Source organism: Geospiza fortis, unplaced genomic scaffold (assembly GCF_000277835.1).
Source record: "Geospiza fortis unplaced genomic scaffold, GeoFor_1.0 scaffold229, whole genome shotgun sequence".
Taxonomy (NCBI): domain Eukaryota; kingdom Metazoa; phylum Chordata; class Aves; order Passeriformes; family Thraupidae; genus Geospiza; species Geospiza fortis.
In genome coordinates, this window is record NW_005054357.1 from 1495670 (window position 1) to 1516601 (window position 20932).

The window sequence follows — 20932 nt, forward strand, 5'->3', positions numbered from 1 at the left end:
TAAGGGATTGAATGAAGGAGCTATTGAAATTTTCCATATTTCAGAAATCTTTTCACAGCTATAGAAATGAGTGAATTTATTCGTGTTTCAGAAACTGACTTGCTGAGCAAACATACCCATGTATGGGAAATAGAGCCGAAGTAGTAAGAAGGTAATTAGACACTGTTATTCTGGTATAAGTACATCGAATGTATTTCTGTGGCCGACATAGATTCATGATATTCTTCGTGGTAGAAAATGCGATGAATGTAGTAGGAGTGTAAGAGTTGGTGTAGGTTGCAAATTATTAAATATTTTATTATGAAGCCTGTTTTTAAGATCTTAGTAAGGTTTTAAAGCCCCACACAGTAAATTCTAACTTTAGGTAATGTGGATATTCAGTAACTGTAAAAAGAAACTAGCAAAATTTTGTGTGTGCTGAAGGAAAGATAAATATGCTTTAGATTAGGTGTTACATACCATTCACTTAACTACTTTTCCTCTTCTGCTCCTTTTTTTTTATGGTTTACCTTAACACAGAGTCTGTGTGAGTCCTTTTCCTCAGTTTATGTTACACTATCAGCTCTGACTTCATCCCTCTGAATGTTTCTTCCCAGATCCTCTGTTAATGCTCACAAAAGTGCAGATTGGAATTGTCATTCAATAGAAGTAATGCCAGTATTTGAAAAATTAAGCACTAAATCAGGTAATGTTTTGTTCATATAGAACAAAATGTTCTTTTAATATAGAAACTCAGAAATAAATAATGGGAATTTAAATCTAAGAAGAAATAAATTGATCCAAGTCTGGAAAGAAATGAAAGATTGGAAAGTTGCTTTACTTTATAATAGCTCAAAAGTAGGGCTGCATGCAGCTTGCATGGTCTGTTGGGTTCCTTGTTCTGGAGCACTCTCAGATAACTCTCAGCTGAGTATCCCCTCTCTGCTGGCACATGTTCTGCAATGCTAATTCAGAGAAGGGTGCACTGGGTTATCTAACTGAAACCAGAGTCTCAAAAAGATCAGACAAGCTTTGCTGTTCTTTGGCTTCAATGGATATCACAGCCCTGACTGAAAGAGCACTGAACTTAACAGAAAGGCTTTGGATCTGGAAAAATGCTTACCGAAATCATTGAAAGAGCTTTAACTCCAGCAGTTAACACTCCATCCTGGCCCTTTTCTCAGCAGATACAAAAATTGGCTCTGCAATGCCCAGTCATGTTTCTCAGATCAATACGACAAACTAAGGGATGTGTATTTATTATCTGCTCTGTTATCATCACATGTCAGATCAGACTTTTGAAAAATAACTCCTCGATTTTACAATAATTCTACCCTGTGCAGCAAATAAGTGTATTTTAAAGGAAATCTGTTTGGAAAAGTCACTAAGGAATTCCTCAAGAATTATATATAGCTCTTAGTTGACAGACTTCCTTAAAGAACTCCTTTTTCTATGTCTACAGTAATTAAATTAAAAGTTGTCTTTTGAGTATTTGATGTTGGCATGTTGCATTTAGTTTAATTTTCTCCAAATGCTAAAGAGGTTGTGACAGCTATGGGGAAGTAGCTAGGTCTTGTGAACAGGAGAGAGGATCAGAGTCTCTGAATTGGCCATAAGGTAAATAGTCCAGAGGCCTTTCTGGTTCTCCTGGTCACTCTGTGGGGGTGTAGCAATTGCATTGACTACATTGCATTGATGCTTGTTGCATCAGTAGTCACTGCCTTGAAGTGAGCTGGTGGCATGACAGCTGTGGAGGTACAGAGGACATCAGTGTGGGGCTTTGGGGATGAAATTCTCCTTTAAGTAACCTAAAAAGATGGCTCTTATTGCAAAAACCTGGTGACAGTAGGCAGAGCTGCTCCAGAAGCAAGCAGAAAAGGAGCAGAAGAGGAGTGTTTTTGGGAGCCTGTGTCACTCTGGGTGCAGCCCAGCTGTGGCACAGCACGACTGCTTTGTGTCTGAGAGGAAACAGGAAAGCTCTAGCAGGAGTTCCTTCTGTTAAAACTGAAATAGTTATTCATGAATAGCATCTTACATCTGTATTAAAATGTTTCCTACAGTGCTATAGGCTGCCAGAGAAAACTGTACGGCCCTTTTTCCTTTCCTTCTCTTTTCTTTAATAGGGTGAAAATTAGTAAGTGTAGATTGCCTGGCCTGGTGTTTCTTGGCATGTACAGATAAAGCAAAACTAACTTGAAAAGCTTTGGAGTTTCTCTTCACATACGCATGCATTTTTCTGCCATGTACTGAATCCCCTCCTACTCTTTCCAGTTTACAACATATGATTCTCCAATATGTCACTGTGAAGCCTCACTTATAACAGCTTATCCATTAGTATTTTCTGTCTGAACTTCTTGACTTAGGTGCTCTCTGATGTCTAAACTGGGTGAATCACAGAAAATAGCTGGGGCCCTCATGCTTTCATGAGGCTATTTAAACCTTCTGGAATTACAGATAAAAAATATGAAAAATTCAAATTGGATATACAGTTTTAATTTCTGCAGGTTTCCCAATGTTCACAACTTGAAAAAAAGCCCTGGTGTTGGTGACCAGATGGAAAACAATCAGCTTGAAACAGAACACATATAAAGCAAACCAAAGTGATTAATTAAGCCTTTTGGTATTTGCTTTGGATTTGGATTTTGGACTGAAACTTCTTGTAAAAGTTTTTCAAAAGCTGAAGGAAAGGTATAGCAACCAGTGAGGGGAGTTCTTCCTTTACCCAGATCCATCTGCCTTGCCTACAGATGTGTTATTAATTGCCTTAAATGATGATTAGTTGTCCAAACCAGCAGAACTATGTGAAAATGTATTGAAATGAAACATTGCCCTGAAAGAGCTCCCATTTTCCTACAAGTTCATTTTGAACCAATTTGCCAGATCAATTCAAGGACAAAATTTACCAAGATTTTGAGAAACAAAAAAGCGCTAGAAATATTTCCATCAATTAGAAGAAAAAACCTATACAGTATTGTCCTCAATGTCCTGATTTCCAGCCCTGAGTTTAGTGTTACTGCTGGCTAAGTGGAAATCTGAATGAGAAGTTGGCTTTTAGAAAAGAGAATTTAACTAATTTATTTTCATTACTGAAGCTGAGGAAAATGCAAACTATGTGACAAGGAAAAAGTTAGATTATTGGAACAGGAAACATTTATGTAAAAAAAAAAAAGGTAAAACATAGGAAAACCCAAGGAAATTAGATGGTTTTTAAATATATTTTTTAACCATGCAAGATATCCCTTTCAGCACAGCATGGGATGTGGCATTAATCTTATTTGTCTGCGATTTAAAAAACTATTTCCTCATAGTCAGGACTATGTTACATTACCTCATTTTTACCCACAGAAGCCAAACTACTGATTTTTTGGAGACTGTAGGCCATAAATTCTTTTCTATGACAATTAGTTCATTACTAATCTTGACCATGTGTCCAATGAACTAATGAAGAACTTTAATATTAAAAAGCACCTCATAAATCATTTACAACAAGCCAGAAGAAATATTGAGCATTTGTAAATAGGACTTCTCTTTGCAGGATTTCTCTCTCTTTTAGTTTTTCTTCCTGAACGCATGCTACAATTATCTTTAAGTCTCCATGAAAGAAACCAAAGAAATGGGAAATCAAGTTTGTGGTAATATTAGTCATCTTACTAATGGATATTCTATAGCTTGCCCTTTTTCCCATTTCCTCTTACCTGGTCCTTTCATAACTCAGCCAGACAGACTCTTAAATACCCTTTGATTGGAGCCAGTGGGTCTTACAAATGTAATTTATGCAGGAGTTGATTATTTAAATGGAAAAAACCCAAAGTCTTGCACTTTTAGAAAATGTAAATCTGTCTGGATCTTGTTAAGGAAGGTTCTTGACTACAGGAGAAAGTCTCCTCCTCTTTTACTTTTTTTTTTTAAATTTTTTTTTGGAAAGTCATAAATTTAGTCATGAGATTCAGATCTTTTAAAAAACAAGAACCAAAAAACAGCCAAACTTTGGAATCATGGGTTTATCTGTTGGTTTTTGTCCAGCAGCCTCAGCCAAAACCTTGCCAGAGGTGACATGCAGGATGCTGTCAGCACGGAGATGCCATGATGACCTCTCTGCCAAGACAGAGCAACAGTGCAAACAGTGCACAACACAGGAATTCCAGGGACCAGTGCATTTATCTTAACCCTGACTCTGAGGAACTTCTACAAATCTTAAAAAAACCCCAAGCACCAATGGTTAAAAAGGGGAGATAGGTATAAATCCTTGTTACTTTTCTGGCATTATATGGCAATTAAAACACGACAACTTTGCCTCAGCCATAATATCTCAGAAATCCTAGGAGAATGAAGGGTGAAAGTAGCCTGCCTCCATTTGAGAGCAGCTGAGGCTGGCTGATGGCAAACAGCTCATGTGTTAATTCGTGGGTAAAGCCCTCCTGATGCAGGCTGACAAGTTGTTTATTAGTGGAGTTGTAACTTGAGAAGGGATAAGCATTCTCTGAACTACTCCCAGCATAAATTTCTGCAGTTATTCTATGAAGGTCCTAAATGCAAACTTGTATTGGTGGCTAAGTTTCATTTTTCCAAAAGGAAGTGCCAGTATCTCTGTGAAAGATTCTATATTAGGGACAGGCTCACTTAATTTTATAATTTTGTGAATTCCACCAGTGTCTACTCCTTTGCTTTCAAATTTGGGATAAGGACATCAGATAATATGGTTTTCTTTTCGCTTTATCCTGCTCTGTCTTGCAAAGATTATGTTGGTGTGCTTGAGTGCTCCCATTGATATTTCAGATCTCTCGAGACTGCAGCAGATAGTGATGAACATACCTGACACCTCCTCTCGAAGGAGACAGATTTTCTTTTAAGGAATTTCACTGTTTTAATGGAGAGAAGTACTGGAAAATTCTTTAGCCTGAAAGGATTCAAGCCAGATTCTATTTGTTTCCACTTTTTGCTGTGTTCAGTGTATTACAACTAAATGAGGAATGTTCAAAAAGGATGCCTAGTTCACTTATGTTAACCTAAAACTTAGCTCACCAGGTCTGATTCACCTGATACCTGCTAGCTTGGAAATAAGAAGTGAGCAATGTCTTATTTTTAAGCCAAGTATGGAAATTAGATATGGTTTCTGCCTTGTTTCTGCTTCTAGTCTTGAGTGTGTGTGTGGGAGAGGATGAGAACAAGACAAAGACATCTACAAAGAGAAGTGGAATATTTCCTTGAGACCCAAACAGAAATCACTTACTCCTAGTGTGTATTTTTAAGTGGCTTAGTTGATGCCATATTTACTGCACACAAATCTGAGGCACCCTCCAGATTTGTCGACTGTGATCAGAAGTTTTATGAAAAAAGCAGGACTTCATTTTCCCCCAGAGGTTCCCTGCTGATATCCCTGCTGTGCCCAGCCCTTGGCCTTGCAGCACTGTGCTTGTATCCTGCTGGAATCTTTCTCCAGGGGTAACTGGGAGACAGTGAGAGAGTGGGGAACTTGGATGAGCCTTGAAATTAAGCTGTGCCACCTCTTTTTTCCTTTTTTACTCACTTGATCACATCAGCTTCTGGTTTTAAAATGATGACACATTTTAGGGCAGTGTTTAAAAACCCTGAAGTAAATTTTCTATATATTTCTATTTAGCACCATGTTTAAAGAGATAAAAAAACATGAATATCATACTGACAGAAGACTTCCTCTATCTCCATCTCTTATTTTCTTTCATTTTAATCTTATGCACCTGAATTATTGGAGGACAGTACATTAATCAGACAAGTCACAAGCCAGAATTCTAGGTAGCTTGGATCACTTTTGGGGTAAAATTCAGCTAGACTGCCTAAAAATGCTTATTGCTCTCTATGGATTTGTGCTGAATTTATTTAATACAAAGTGTAATATAAAAAGCCCTTTCTGCAGTTAATTAGCCTCCAGGTTATTGCAGGCCCCAAGGCATTTTATTTGAGTTGTCATTGCTACTTGCAAAGATCAGCAGTATTTAATTCTTGTGTTACACAAAGTAGATTCCCTATGCTTATCTGGCTAGTGTTAATTCATTGTTTCCAGACTCTATTTTTCATTTTCTTCTTGTCTGTTAAAGATGGTGCTAGAGATGAGGAACTTTGCTGAAAGCAGATGTATTACACTGAGACAGTACCAGTTTAAATTACAGCAGAACTAAACTTCAAGGAGGTTCCTCCAAAACTATGCTATTGTAATTGGGGGCAAGATTTCTTCCTGTTACATGATAAAAATAAAACAAATGGGCTTCTTTCAGACTCCTCTGGGATATGGTAGATCTAATCTTATTAATTATTCCTGTTTTCTAAGGAGAAAACATCAGGTTTCCTCCACTTGATAATTCTGTTTTCTCAGAAAACATTTCCACATGTTCCAATACCCAGCTAGCCCTGGCAGGAACTCTTTAGTGGTTAGAGAAGTGGCAGAAGGTTAAATCATCTGACTTTGATGTGATGTTGATTGTTTACCCTTAGTGTACAGTAATATCTTAAAAAAACCAAAGCAAAGTGGGTGTATTCATTACTGGCCAAACACAGCCGACAAGTTAAGGAATATGTGACGCCCCTCAGCTGAGAGCAAAGTGCTTCATTTTAATGGAGATTACGGTAAGAACCAAATGAAGTTGTCTGAGGAAAATGATGTCTCCTGAGCCTTTCTTCTGGTTTGGCCACAAGTTAATAACACAACCAGCACTTAACAACAAAATGCAGGACTGTATTATCTTTTAGCAAATGCCAGTCATGGGCAATCCAAACAGGTCAATTACTAGCAAATCTCCAAAGATCTCCTGAAACCTCAGAAGAGTTAGAGATGCCAAGAAAATGTCTAGATGCACAGAGACACAGGAACAGAAATAGGGCACAAACCAATTTGCAGAAATGGAACTTAACCCTTAGAGGGAAGAACCCAGCCTGCTACATATTCATTTCCACTTCATTAAATATTTATGGTGAGACATGCATGTAATGTGATTCTGCATTATGGAAAAAGCACAAACGGAATCTGTGCTGTTTCAGTAGTTTAACCCATTTTTTCAATCTTTCTGTATCTTGCAGGTAAAATGGGCAAATGTGGGGTTTTCTGCCACTGACATGTTAGACATTTGGAAATGAATGTGTTGTCTTGAATAATCCTAAATCCTGTGTAGAGGCCAGTGACAGCCTATTCTTCAGCTCAGTAGCATGTCTACGACGTATTAATATTAATGAAACCTGCACACAAGCATGTGGGGATAATTGACCCCATTAAATTCCATTTACTCATGAGCTACTTTGTAAGGTTTGCCCCTTAGTTATTGTAGTTTTTATCAAGGATAAAAGTTGGAACAGTGTTTATGCCAACAAAAGACTATTTCAGAAGTAGCTTTGTGGAGAAAAAAAAATCAGAACAGGAAAAAAAGGAAAGGGAAACAAAACTCAAGAAAAATGAAGTACCACAATGTTTTCATCCAAACTTTCAGAAGCTAATGAAAACAACCTTGTCTTTGCTTTAAACCTTTATTGGGACAGGACATCAAAATCCTTTAGAAGATGAAGGCATCAGTGTGTGTCTATTTTTTTGTGAGATCTCTATTAATATTTTTCATTTGTAGGACTTTGCATTGAGCTGGGCAAACATGGGAAGGGTGAGCAGTATTTCAAACACATACCTGGAGATCTGGATCCATTCAAGGCCAGGATGGACAGGACTCTGAGCAGCCTGATACAATTGAAGATGTCCCTTTAGGGTACTTTCCAACCCAGACCATTCTGTGATTTTATGGTTTAAATTTTTTCTCTTAAGTTCTGGGAATTTTGCCCTAACTGAGTTTTCTTTCATGCTTTTTCTATTATTTTCCTGAGAAAGGGGATAAAACAAGATAGTCAGTCTGGCCGAGAATATCCAATAACTTTCAGCTGATCTTTGCTTTTAAAGAATTAGCCCATGATATGAAATTGGTTTTGCAGTTATGTACAACTATAATCTAATACCCCCCGACACACCAAGAAAAAATGCTTCTATTAGAAATTGCCATTAGTTTTGCCATAACTACTGTTTTGTAGTAAATATTATTCAAAATCCTTTCCCTGACAGTAATTTTATAGTTTCTTGGTAATGATCTCAAACAAACCTCTCTGAACAAATCTCACAATGAGATCAAATCTGCACAACAGGAGCACTCAGACAACATAAGTGGTTGTATACCTGGTACTTTGTACCCAGAAATTTGCATTTTTACAGTCTTAGCACACCTTCCAAATCCCCTTGTTCAGGGCTGCATGGCACATGAAAAAAGGTCCAGAATCACGTTTGGTGTCCCCAGACCCGAGCTGGGGGTACACAAGACCCAGTGTCTCCACCAGCTCCAGGCTGACACGCTGCTCTCTGCACCAGAGCAGAATGAATAATCTCCAGCCATGAGTTACTGGCACAATTAAGGCCAGAGCACAGCTGACTGACATCGGGAACAAAAGACCTTTGGCAAAGCTTCCAGTGCAAAAGCACAGAGAGGAAATTCACTCTTGGCGCCGAGCGCTTCAAGTACGAGCAGGAGGAACTGCTGATTAACAGGCTCAGACTCACACCAAATTCCAAAGGATGAACAATGGCAATAACATTCTGTTATGTCGCTCTGCAGCATGCAAGCAATTTTTCATTACATTAGAATCCATAGGCAACTCCAGCAGTACATTTTCACAGTCTAATTGATACATATGAGGTTTGGCTTGCAGCTTTCAAAAGAATCAGAAGTACAGAGAATTGTGTACCATCCAACAAGAAAAGCTCTGTAATATTAGTTATAGGTGCAGTAGGTTTTGATAGCTCTAACACCTGTCTAAGGCAGGCAGGACACAATTGTGCCTTGGATGGTGCACAGTGAACTGGGCTGTTGGGGTTTCCTCATAAAAATGAACATGCTGATCCCTCCATGGGGCTTTAGCAGATCTGGGGGCATGATTTCTTCTACAACAGTCAGGTCAGCCCCTCTCTGAGGGACATATTTAATCATTAACCTGATTCTTTTTATAACTTCTACCAGTTTGTTTGCTGCAGCACTTCTGGTTTACTGGTCCCAAGGTCACAGAGTCACCTCTGAATCTTTCTCACATATTTTCATCTTCTTTTTCCTTGCCTGTGGTAGTGAGGTCAGTGCAAATAATTGATTATACTGAGCTATTACTGGGTATTTAATATTTGGGGGAATCCCCTCTGTTCCAAGTGTAGTATTTTTTTGACACTTTGATCTGAGGCAGTCCTGGAGATACTTTTGGTCTCATTTAGGAACCTCACTGTCCTCCCTTACCGATTATTGATGCAAATAACATATTCAGGTTTCCTGCAATGGCTTTCTCTTCCAAAACTGCTCCTTTAGTACCTCTGTCATGTGTTGCCACCATCAGTTTACCAATTACCTTCTAGGCTGAGGCAAGTGAATGCAGTTATTAAGTTTGTATGTTTAGCAAGTCACTCTTCAAACTCTTGTGGGCCTATTTACAGTGGTTTCAGTTAACTTCAGTTAACTTCTCCAAGTCAAGTCTCTTATCTACTTTTCTCCTGAGAATAGGACTTACTTTTTGAAGGATGGCTTTTTCTCCTGTTAACCGTGTAATCTGATCTTTAGACATGGTAACGACTTTTGATATTTGAAGAGACTATTTAATGGTATACAATTAAACTTTATTTTGGACCTTTATTTTGCCATTAAGCAGACTGTGGTAGCTGCACTTTTCTTTTACTTTGCCATTTCAAGGTAAATTGCTGCTAAGCCTGATATTTTTTTAGTTTATCCACCTGTGAGGATTTGAATTTGAGAATGACAATGTCAGGACATAATTCTTTTCCTTACACTTAGAAAGTTGGCAGCTTAGCTCTGCTGAATGTATGTGACCAGTAAGAGGTACTGGCATTCAGGTAGGTCAGTCAGTGTCTTACCTCAGCTCTGACTCCTCAGGGGAGCTCTTAGAGCTCCTCTGCAGGGCTAAATGGTTGGTACACACTGTAGTGAATGGCACACAATGCTATCCCCTCCTCTGGCAGCTGTGAGAGAACCCTCCAAGGGACAGCCCATGGCAGGGAGAAGCTGTGCACAAGTGCTCAGTCTCTGGCTGAAGAAGCCACAGAGAAAAGTATTACCTTGAGTTCCCCACTTTTCAAGTCCTGGGAGAAACAGTAATTTAGTCCTTTGGTGAACCAGACCATGCCAGGAGAGGTTTTCTGAACTCCATGCTTTTCTATCACACTTGACCTGCCAGTAGAGTAACACAGTGTGGCATTATCTGATTTCTTCAGTGCTTACAGCAAAATGACTTCATAATAAAAGCATTCCCATTCTCCTATACAACTTCAGATTTTGCCAGAGTGTTATGTTTCTAATAATGAAAAACATGGCTTATTTCAGATGATAAAGTAGCCATAAATAAAGAGCTCACAGGAGCAGGCTGACAAATAAACTTTTTATATGTTGGCTATGTATGGGGATGTAGTTTGTGGTGACAGCACATTGCTCAGAAAAGCAGGTCATATGCTGCTTCCTATTATACCAGTGTCAACCCAGAGAATTTCCATTGTCTGTATTTCAACCAGTTCAACTAAGATAAAGATCTCTGCACAGGATTTCATAGCCTTTTTGCCACTGTATAGTATTATTAAAAAAAGAAAGTACAGTAGGGGTCAAATTACTTTCAATATTGTTTGTGATAATAAATGCACTACAAATGGTTGTGTTTCATCCATTAATCATAATAAAAGCATAAAAAAGGCTCAAATAGATTTCACTAAGGTAGCAAGCCCTTCTCTTGCAATGTTTTGAAATTTAGGCATGTGGTACAAGGCAATGCCTGTCACTGTGACTGTCACTGGAAACCAGACACTTCAGGGTAAGCATTGCCATTTTAGGTTGCATAATGATTAGATAAGGATGAAGTCCTCTGTCTTTAGACTACTTATAGTAAAAAGAAATTAAGATGAAATAACTGAAAGGACAATAGACAAGATGGTTCACAGGGACAAATGAAGAGATGTTGAAAAAGCACCATGCGCTGTGCACATACCCAAGAACAACAAGAAGAAAAGGGGAAGCTCTGTGCAGGGCTGGGTGAGCAGAACGCACACGGCTCTAAGCCCAGAGTGGTTCCCAGCCTCTTCCCCTGCTAATCTCTGGACCTGAGTAAGAGGGGCAGATGTGCTGGGAGCCCTCCCAGCCCCAGCAATGGGGCACTGCTGGCCTGGGCTGGCTGCTCTCAGCAGCCCTTGCCAGGGCTGTGATCCCAGAAGTTGTCCTGACCTGGAGGGGAAAAGGAAGTGTTAAACGTGCCACGGGTTGGAGAGGCACAGCAGGTGTTGCTTTAGCCTGGGAGTGATGCTCCAGCCAGCCAGAGCCCTGTGAGGTTCACCTACCTGGCAGTCCAGAGCAGGGGAACTGAACTGAAGGCTCACAGAGACTGGGACAAAAGTAGGGCAACAACATCCATGGACAAAGCCTGAGCAGCTTAACTCACACTAATGGAAAAAGGGATTTGAGTTGCTAAAATCTGTTACATCGAACTGAGATGAAAATATAACTCTAAGTATTTATTTCTGGGCTGTAAGAGTGCTGGGAGAGAGGAGAAATAATGCCTGTCATACTTCTGTTCTGGAGGATTTTTTTTTATCTTCCTATTTTTTAATAACACAGATGTTATATTCAATCGAAATATTTACATTTTTTTGTATGCAAATTCAAGAAAAATTTGAAATCTGGTTGCAGGTTTAAATACTTCACACACACATACACATACTGAGCTCCTGATCCCATATTTCTCCAAATATCTGTTTCATTATGTGCTCTCACAGAAAACAACAGCAAACAGCAACACAGAAAAAAACTTTTTTGTTATTTTCAAAAAAATTAAACATAATGTAGATTCTTTCTAAGAGAACAATATAAAACAGATATTACATAACAATTACTCAAATTCTGTATGTGAAAGGGCAAAATATAGATCCTACTCAAATTTGTAACCAAGGAAAAAAAACCCAGAAAATTTTGCTGTTTCTCTGTTCCTAAGTACCACAGAAGAATCTGTCATTTTTCTGTAATGGAACAGCATGGAGAAATATGAATAATTTGAATTTCAGGAGCTTGTTTCTATCTGAGCAGTCTCATTTCATAACCAAGTCAGATGAACTCTACCACCCTCACTGGAATGGGAGTCATGTAGGTTCATTCTTATTTTATGGATGAAATTATTGAAAAAGAAACATGGTAACTTGCCCGATGCAATGCAGAATACTGTCTAAAGAAGAAATTGCCCCCAGGTTTGTGGCCATCTCGTGCATTAACCTCTAGGCTTTCCAGCACATAAGAAAATGAATTTCCTGACTATTCTATTTTTTTCTTTTCTCAGTTGCAGGATAACAGTAATACTTCTGAAGATATTAGCATTATTTATATTAGATAGGAGGTGGTTTTTAAAGCCAATTCATGGTTAATTTGCTCTGGGGCCAATTCTGCCTGTGCTTTCCAATACTCAATTTATAAGGCCATCAATAGCACTTCCATGGGTTGACCTGTCTGGACTGGCAGGAGGATGAGGGGCAGGGAATGAGAAAACCCACAGGCTTACCTGTTTACTTCAGGAAATGAAGGTACACCCAATCCCTTGCCCTTCTTCTGGCCTCCTGTGAAAGCTCATCTGAGTACAAGCACCACACACTGAGACATTTATTCCTTCTGCTTCATTTGAGCTGTGGAAACTGGTGGAAACTGTCATATTATCCTTGGAGAAAATTAAGGATCTCCTAGGTAAAGCAGAATTTTACTATTTTAGTCTACCTTTCTCAACCCCTGCTTAAAGAAAAAAAACAAAACCAGAGTGGTTTATTTTGTTTTTTTTTTAAATACATTGACTAAAAAGTTGTGCTGGAATTCAGATAAGCCTTTTCTCTGAGCAGTCAGTGCCCCTGAGCTACATGCAGTCCGTGGCAAAGAGGCACCTAAGAACACATTTCATTCTCTTCCCCTTCTCCTTGTGGCTCAGCACAGAATTCAGTGATACAAATGCTAGAGCCAAACTGCAGTGGTTGTGCCAGCTGTGGGGGAAGGGTGGTCAGCCCTGTGGCTGAACTCCTTACCTGCTTTTATGGGGAGAGGGTGCCTGGCAAGCACATAGATGGCTCCTACAGAAGGTCACCAGAAGTGTTCATGCACACCCTACTTATTTCTGCACAGATTTCATTGGTTCAAAATGCTTCTGAGCCTCTCTCTCCCCTTCTTGATAGAATTTTTATCATGTTTTTAAATCTTTGCCAATTTCAGTGTGGCTGATTTAATTTCACACAAAAAAGTGGGAGCAGCAGTCCTGGCTTCCCTGGATAAGCACTGGACTATGTGCTACTTGTGCTTGACTAGGTCAGCTGTGAGCCCTCAAAGCATCAAGTCATTCCAGGCAAGACATAAATCTTTTGTCAATGAAAAAGGCACATTATCTGCTTCTCAACTGTTTCTTTTCCAAAAAGCTGCCTGATCAATAAGATAAATATTCAAGATGGTTATTTAAAAGAAAAAATAAAAGTAAAGCCAGGAGACTTTTTCTTATGTATTGAACTTTTATGAAAAATCATAGAGACTGGGGATCTGTCCTCATGGCATGCCTCAGGTCAGTCTAGAAATGCAGTAGTGCAGGAAAAGGATTTTTAAAGGGGTAAAGAACTTAGTAATACTTTGGCTGTAATGTAATTTTTACCTTCTAAGCCAGTCCCTTGCAGTGAAGCTACAGATTAACTCCTAAAACAACTGGGTGCAGATTTCCTGGGTTAACCAAGCTGGAACAGGGTCAGTCCAAGTGTGGGATTGTGTAAAGTGTCATGTTGAACTGAGATCTTTATTCTCAGTAAATATCTTCTTGCTCCCAGGTATCTTCATACTGAAAAGTGTGAAGAAATTAAATTGATTACTAGCCAAAAGGCAGTAAAAGAGATAGAGAAGATAAAAGAGTCATGGATTTCTTATTTCTCTATTAATCCAGTTACTCTCTTTTCTATTTTCAACTTCTGCAGATCTTGAATTTTAATTTTGGTATTATTGATACCATTTCAAGGTGATCTCATCTGTGTATGGGTAAGCTGATACAGTTACCCAGCACTGTTGGCCTTGCACTATCCCAAATCCCAAACCAACCCCAACACAGAGCCCTACCTTTCTCTGTAATTCAGCTGTTTGTCACAAAAATCCTTCTTAACCGCCTGGGAATTCCTCACAGCACCACGTGTCCATTTGTCAGCTTCTTACCCTGTGATCTGTCAGATGCAGCAATTTGTGATGCCATATTCAGGAGTTTCTCAGGCCATGCTCTGTGAGGTGTGTCCCATCCCCTGAGCACAGCCCTGGCACTCAGCAGCCCAGCCACAGCCTGGGAGAGAAACGTGTGCATTCTGCTAGGACTAAACCAGATCCCCACGGTATGCAAAAGGGGAAAATACCAATGTTTCTGGATTGATGGGATACCCCTTTTCCATGCTGCTCACTTCCTGATCACTTTTGGAATGACTTATTGAAAGAAGAGGATGCACCATCTGGTCCCAGGCAAAGGCAGCACCTTGAGTTAAATAAGAGCTTGAAAGGGACATAAAGAATTTTGTGACAGTCTAAGGAACTGGAGGCCACTGCAGGAAGCTGCTCCAGTGAACAATGGGTTCAGAGCTGACAAAACAAAACTTCTTTGAGTTGACAAATGTATAGTTTAGGAGAAATGTCTTTAAATGAGGAGGAATGGAAAACTAAATAAAACCATGATAATCATTGGAACTGTACATAAGATTACTTATATTAGATTTGGATAGGTCTTTAGAGGAAAATAAAAACATCTTGGTGTAAAAAAAGATCAGCCACAATAGCAAAGTGGATAGTCATGGAAGTGCATGGGCCTTTTTATGTGCAATTTTGGAAAACCAAGCTATGCAGATATGATTTGTTGCATTTTTGCTATAGAAGGTTTTATCCCATTTTTATGATTTTAGGATTAATAAACATTATCCAAGTCAAGCATAAAATGAGCAGCACCTCATTCAGCACATTCACTGGAATTTCCAGTGTATTTATCATTTTCTTCTGGGAGCATGGATATAGCAATGATTAGAAAACAATATGACAGGAAACTCTTGATGTTAAACATTTGAGTTATGTATAACAGATTGTCTCAAATTCTCTGACTTTTCAGATTTAAGTATTTTCGAAGTTTTTCTGAAGCTTTTGGCGTATTTTCTCCTAAATATGTACAAGCAAGACAGAAGATTCATGGAGGACTCTGGTCTTCTGTTATTGTTTAAACACTGACGCTTAAGGTTTAAATTTAGAGAGAAAAATCATTCTACATCAAAACTAAGGTGTTCAATGTTTATTTACAGACCAAGCTCCAGTAGTAATGTGTATTTGTCATGGAAACTGATTTGAGTTTAATTCTAGTCTCTCTTTAGCACTAGGAAAATGTGAGTTTCATTTTACTTGTCTCTGTTTTCAATTATAATTTGACAAAAGAAATAACCACATTACCTATTTGATTTGCCAGAACTTTATCCCAGCACCACCTGTTGAGCCCTCGGCACTTGAATTCTGACATAGAGCAGAGAACAAAATTATGCAGTTGGCATTCTAACCAGCAAGGATGCCAACAAAAGCATAATATAGCCTTTGTACTCAAAGCACAACAAAATATATATTAAGCTACCAACTGCAAAGGTTTAAGCAAGCCACATTTAATTATACATGAACATATCTTTCCAACAAATAGCTCAGTAGAAAAAATGATGTGGAAGTTAGAAAGAACTCTTTTGGTTTGCTTTCGTAAATATTGCAAGCTTAAAATAAATAAAAGTTTCACAATACCATATAGATTTACATCAGAGATGGCAAGAGGACAGCCAGCTGGTTTACTCAACTGATGGGTTCAACACTATCAGCTTCCCAGCTTAAACAAAACGCCCCATGTTCCCTTCTGGCAGGAGACCTGCCCTGGTGCTGCCCTGGTATCCCAGGAAGGTGGAAGAAGAGGCTCCCAGCACTTAACTGGGAACAAAATAGACAGGATCATCTGTGTCTTTGATGCATGTTTGTGAAAGCAGCACTTTGCCACAAAAATACTCACAAGTGCTTCCTTGGCTCTCCTGGCCTGAGCTCTGCACAGAAGAGAGATGGAAGCTGAGGGAGGTAGGACAGGTCAGGAGGGATGAGGCAGAAGCTCTGCTCTCCAGTTCTGCAGAAGTCTGCACAGGGGCTGGGAACTCACAGGGGATTTGCACACTGAGAAAGGTGACCAGTAGTTCTAGCAGTGATGTTAAGCTTCCAGAATTTGTTAAAAGACATGAGCCAAATCACTGCACACTTTTTAAGGGACCATTTAAAAATACTGGTGGTAGTGACAATTCTCAGATTTTTGTCACCTCCCCAATAAGTCTACAAGAGATTTAACTCAAAAAAAAACCAACTAAAGATGGAAAGATTTTACTTACTGTGCTAACTTTTGAATCCTGAACTACTTAAGTAATCCCTTCCACAGTGGGCTCATGCAAGCCTAAATGGAGGAGGCACCACTAGACACCTGTTAGATCTTCCAGATACAAGCTCTGTTGCTTGACTCCTGAAAGGTATTACATGGAACCCAGAAAGGTCAGTGAGAACATCCTTGGATAGGAAGTGGAACATCTCCTATTGTGTTCAGAAAAGTGGAGAAAATTTTGCCTGTGGGTTGCTCTCTTACCTATGCATTGCAGCAGTCACACTCAGCAGAACTTGCAGAATCTCCATCTTTGGAGGGTTCCATTGGACTGGACACAGCACAAGCAACCTGAAGTAATGAGACCTGTGTTGAGAAGGGGATTGAACCACCTACAGAAGTTTTTTTCAAACTAAATTATCTAAAACTGACCTAAAGAAATCAGAAAGGTTTCCCTTACTGCTATTAAATGTTAAAGAAATGCAATTTTTGTCTTATTTTTAAAGATTGGAATTACATATTTACTATTTATAATAGCTCCTAAAACATATATTTTGTAATTGGGTATGTAAATGTACTTTGATTATTTATTTATTTTTTACTTCAGAGATTGATTAAATAGAGTCCCATTTGTAAATGGTCCCATAAGTATATTGGGTGCCTGTGGTGTCATTCCAATCAGCTGATGAAAGTGTTTGCCTAAAACTCTAAAATGGGGGCTTGAAACTTACCCCAATATCCTTAATTCTTCTGTGCTGAAAATGTAACCTGACAATTGTTAATGAGAAAACCTTTCCTTCGAATTTGTAACAGAAACTATAAAACACTTTCTAAGAGACAGACCATATTTAGGAAAGCCAAATCTAGTTGATCTCTTCTTCTCAATTGCAAATATCTCTTGTGGTAACCACATTTCATTCAGGAGAGTAAGGCTACAGGAAGTACACATATGACAGATAGTCTGGCATCATCCACTTCTGGATTTCTCAGATGTCTAACAGCCAAGAAAATGTTCCGTCCTTTTAATTTCTTTCAAATAGCTGATCCTTTGTAGTATTTACTCTAAATGAAAGCTTCAGATGGAGTATCTGGATAGTGTTTGAAAAGGGCATCAAAGAACTCTCCTGTAATAGAATCCATCATCTCCTAATTTCTCCCTTGTTCAGAATAGCTACAATGCTTAAATTGCAATGTGGATGAAGCTTCAAGTTTTAAAACCATAAACTACTTAGAAAACTCACTCCAGAAATGCACTGTGTGGTTTACTGCCTTCCACAATCTCTCTAACATTCCTGGCACTTTGCTGCTTCACAACAGCATTCAAAGCCACTGGAAACACTTCCTTGCCCAGCAGACACACAAGAGAGCAGCAAGTGGATTGATGAGCAGGCTGAGCTTGACAAGTGGCTTTTTCACCCTTGACTGCTGTTCTGAATTTAATGAACGCGCCCCTGAATATTTGAAGCAAGTATTTAAGCTTGACATGGAAGTTCTTGCATGTAAACCAGATATGAAAATGAAGTATATGATATGATAAGATATGAATATGAAGCTCTACAGGTAGATTATAATGACCTGTACAAAAGGCAGCACTTTTTCAGGCAATTGTTAAAAGTCTCCTATGAGTAAACCCAAATGCCTGAAATACTGTTTAGCTTCTTTTTCACTCAACAGGTAATTTCTATTAATGCCTTGTATGATCATATAAAGTGGTTTTCACTACTGAATTTAATTCCACTTAATTCTGGACCATTTGGGAAGCACTAATGGTTCTGGAATGAAATGTCAATGGTTCTTTCATTAGTTTAGTGTTTTGTGTCTGCAGCACTGCTGCAAGGGAATGCCCTCACTTTGCATCATGCTTCTCTTATTTGAGTATTCTGATAGTGCACACACACACCCCACCCCCTTCAGAAACCACTGACCCTAGGGGATCCTTTCACTTTAAGCTGAGTTTACCTGTCACTGAAGGTGACTGAGGTCAGCTGGCTTAAAATGACTGATCTATAACCCACACTTCCTGAAGAGATAATTTAAATCCAAAGAGAAAGTCTCATAAATTCCCAGGGAGATCTTAGTATCATAAAAATAGACTTGACACCACTCCAAAGTTTAGCCTCTGCCTTGACAAAGAGGAATCTAAGCTCTGGAGCAGATCCTTCACAGGAGATACTTCTCAAAGTTCTCCTCAGGAGTCTGTGTCTTCCTTATCTTTTGGCAACTTGTCACTGATCCCTCTGCCAGCTTTCACTGATAGTGAGATACTGCAGCTGATGAAGGTGAAAGAGAAAAAGAACTTCTCTGTATCTCCTCTGTGACAATTATTTGTGCTGATACTTCTGTAGAACTGTGCTCAGGGTATTGCAGGGCACAGAGAAGTATTTGTACAGGAAAATCCTACCACACTGAATAGAATTCTACAGAAACAGCTCTTGGAGTTTATCGTATTTGTAGAATGAATCTTGGTATATTTTTTTGAATGACCTATTGAAGATCTACACCAAGAGCAACATTTGCTATTACATTCTGTGGAGTTTTTGCTGGAACTCGTCCTGTTCTGCTTCCTGCCTGTCATAATCACATTGTTCCTTCTGCAACCTGAGCCCTTGACTGCTCTGGAAACTGCTTGAGGTTTACGCAGTACTGCTTCCCAACACAAAGTGATTTCCTGTCTCAAATGACTAAAATGTTGCATTGAGCAGAGAAGGATTCTAATTTCACTGTCACCTCTGAGCTGGCAAGATGATTTATCTGTTTGTTTATGTGCCGAAGGCTGCCTGTGAGGAGCCGGCTTTGGGAAGGGGCACGAAGGCAGGTGATGATTTTATTTGGCAGCACCCAACACTGCCTGCTTTCATTGGCACCCCCCCATGTAGGCAGCTATGCAGACCAGCCAGCATAACAAACACTCATGAAATTACTATGAATTGTTCAAAGAATTGCCTTGATTCCTGATTGTCTTAACACATATAAACACATTTTACCACAGTGATACTGACAATTACAAAGGGATAGCCAATACACAAGGAACTTCTTCCATTATATGGCAGTAAAACCAAAACCACTATGTCTCTTGCCAAACTTGTTCAAAGTTTACATGGATTTGGTTGAATTAATGTGGTGAAAAATTATATCCAATATTTTGGGTACTGGTCCATACACCTCCTTACATCTCAGCAGTGCTTTCAGCTTTTAAAACAGATTTCTAAATTCAGTTTCATTTTATTTGGATTATAATGTTTAAAAAATAGACCACATTAAATAGAAAATAATTTTAGCTCTGTAAAATATGGCTCTTCATGATGCTTTTTTTTTCCTAACTGGAAGCAATAGGTAGTGCTCTGCTTTTCTTGGATGCTGCTGTTCTATGGTTATCTGTTGCCTCTAAGGGCAATTGCTCCTCACATGCTATTGACATAAATCATCTTGTGATGGAGCTGGAGATGGCACGATGCTATACTAAAGGTAACTGGTACAGTGGCAAAAACCAGGGAGCTTGTCCTGTCTCACTACCAACTTCATTAAATTTCTGTGGGCTGGAAGTTGAGTGAAATCAATAGGGAATTCAGATAGACTTTTTAATGGACTATGAATGTTATTGACAACAAACTATTTCATAATGGAGAGACTCTTCCTTCCCCTCCAGTTTCAGCATTATACAGGAGGAGTAGGTAACATGGCCTGTTTTAAAACCCTGAACTAATATCTTGGAATATTTTCTTATTTTGAATGGCTCAGCTTTCTTATATGTCACTGGAAACAACTGAACCAGAATCTTTTGTCAGAAGGAAAGTTTGCAGACAGCAAGCTAAAATATTTGCTTGGCACTCCTAGTATTTAAACATGGGGCATTCCAGGACTGTCGATATGTACAGGACTCTTACCAGGAGTTATAAGCAGAGATCAATAGTTTTTCCTACAGCAGGTCATCGGGCACATAACTTACTGAAATGGAAGGCTCAGTGCTTTTGACCTCCCTCCTGCCTCAACAAATAAATCTGGGGTAGGGCAAGCATATTGCTTGGGGTCCTCTGGAAGTCCCTCCATTAAGCAGAGCCCCTTGAGGAAAGAATTAATTTGTTTAACCGCGTTGGGCACTGTGTTTGCAGACGAAGCATGAGGGGGCCTCTGATAATAGATGGCTGCATTCACAGAGGATTTGGGCTCTGCTCTGCTCCCTGGGGTAGGTGTCTGCTACCCTTGTGGGCAAAACTAGACTGGGAAGGCTAAGTAGGTGTCTTAATACACTGTCTAACATTCAAGACCATTAACCTCCGATGGGGAAACTTTCCCTCCTAAAGCGCCCCTTCCTTCTGATGATCTTTTGGAGGGCCAGCAGCACAATGGCAAAGCAGCCATAGGTACTGCAGATTTACATTGGGAATTCAGGGTCTCCGCGGTGCCGCCACGGCTTCGGCCAAAGCCGCGCTTCCCAGCTCTGTGCAGGTACGGGGGAGCACATGCCCACCCGCCCCGGCTTCCTTCTGCTGCATTCGGCCCGGTACCGGCG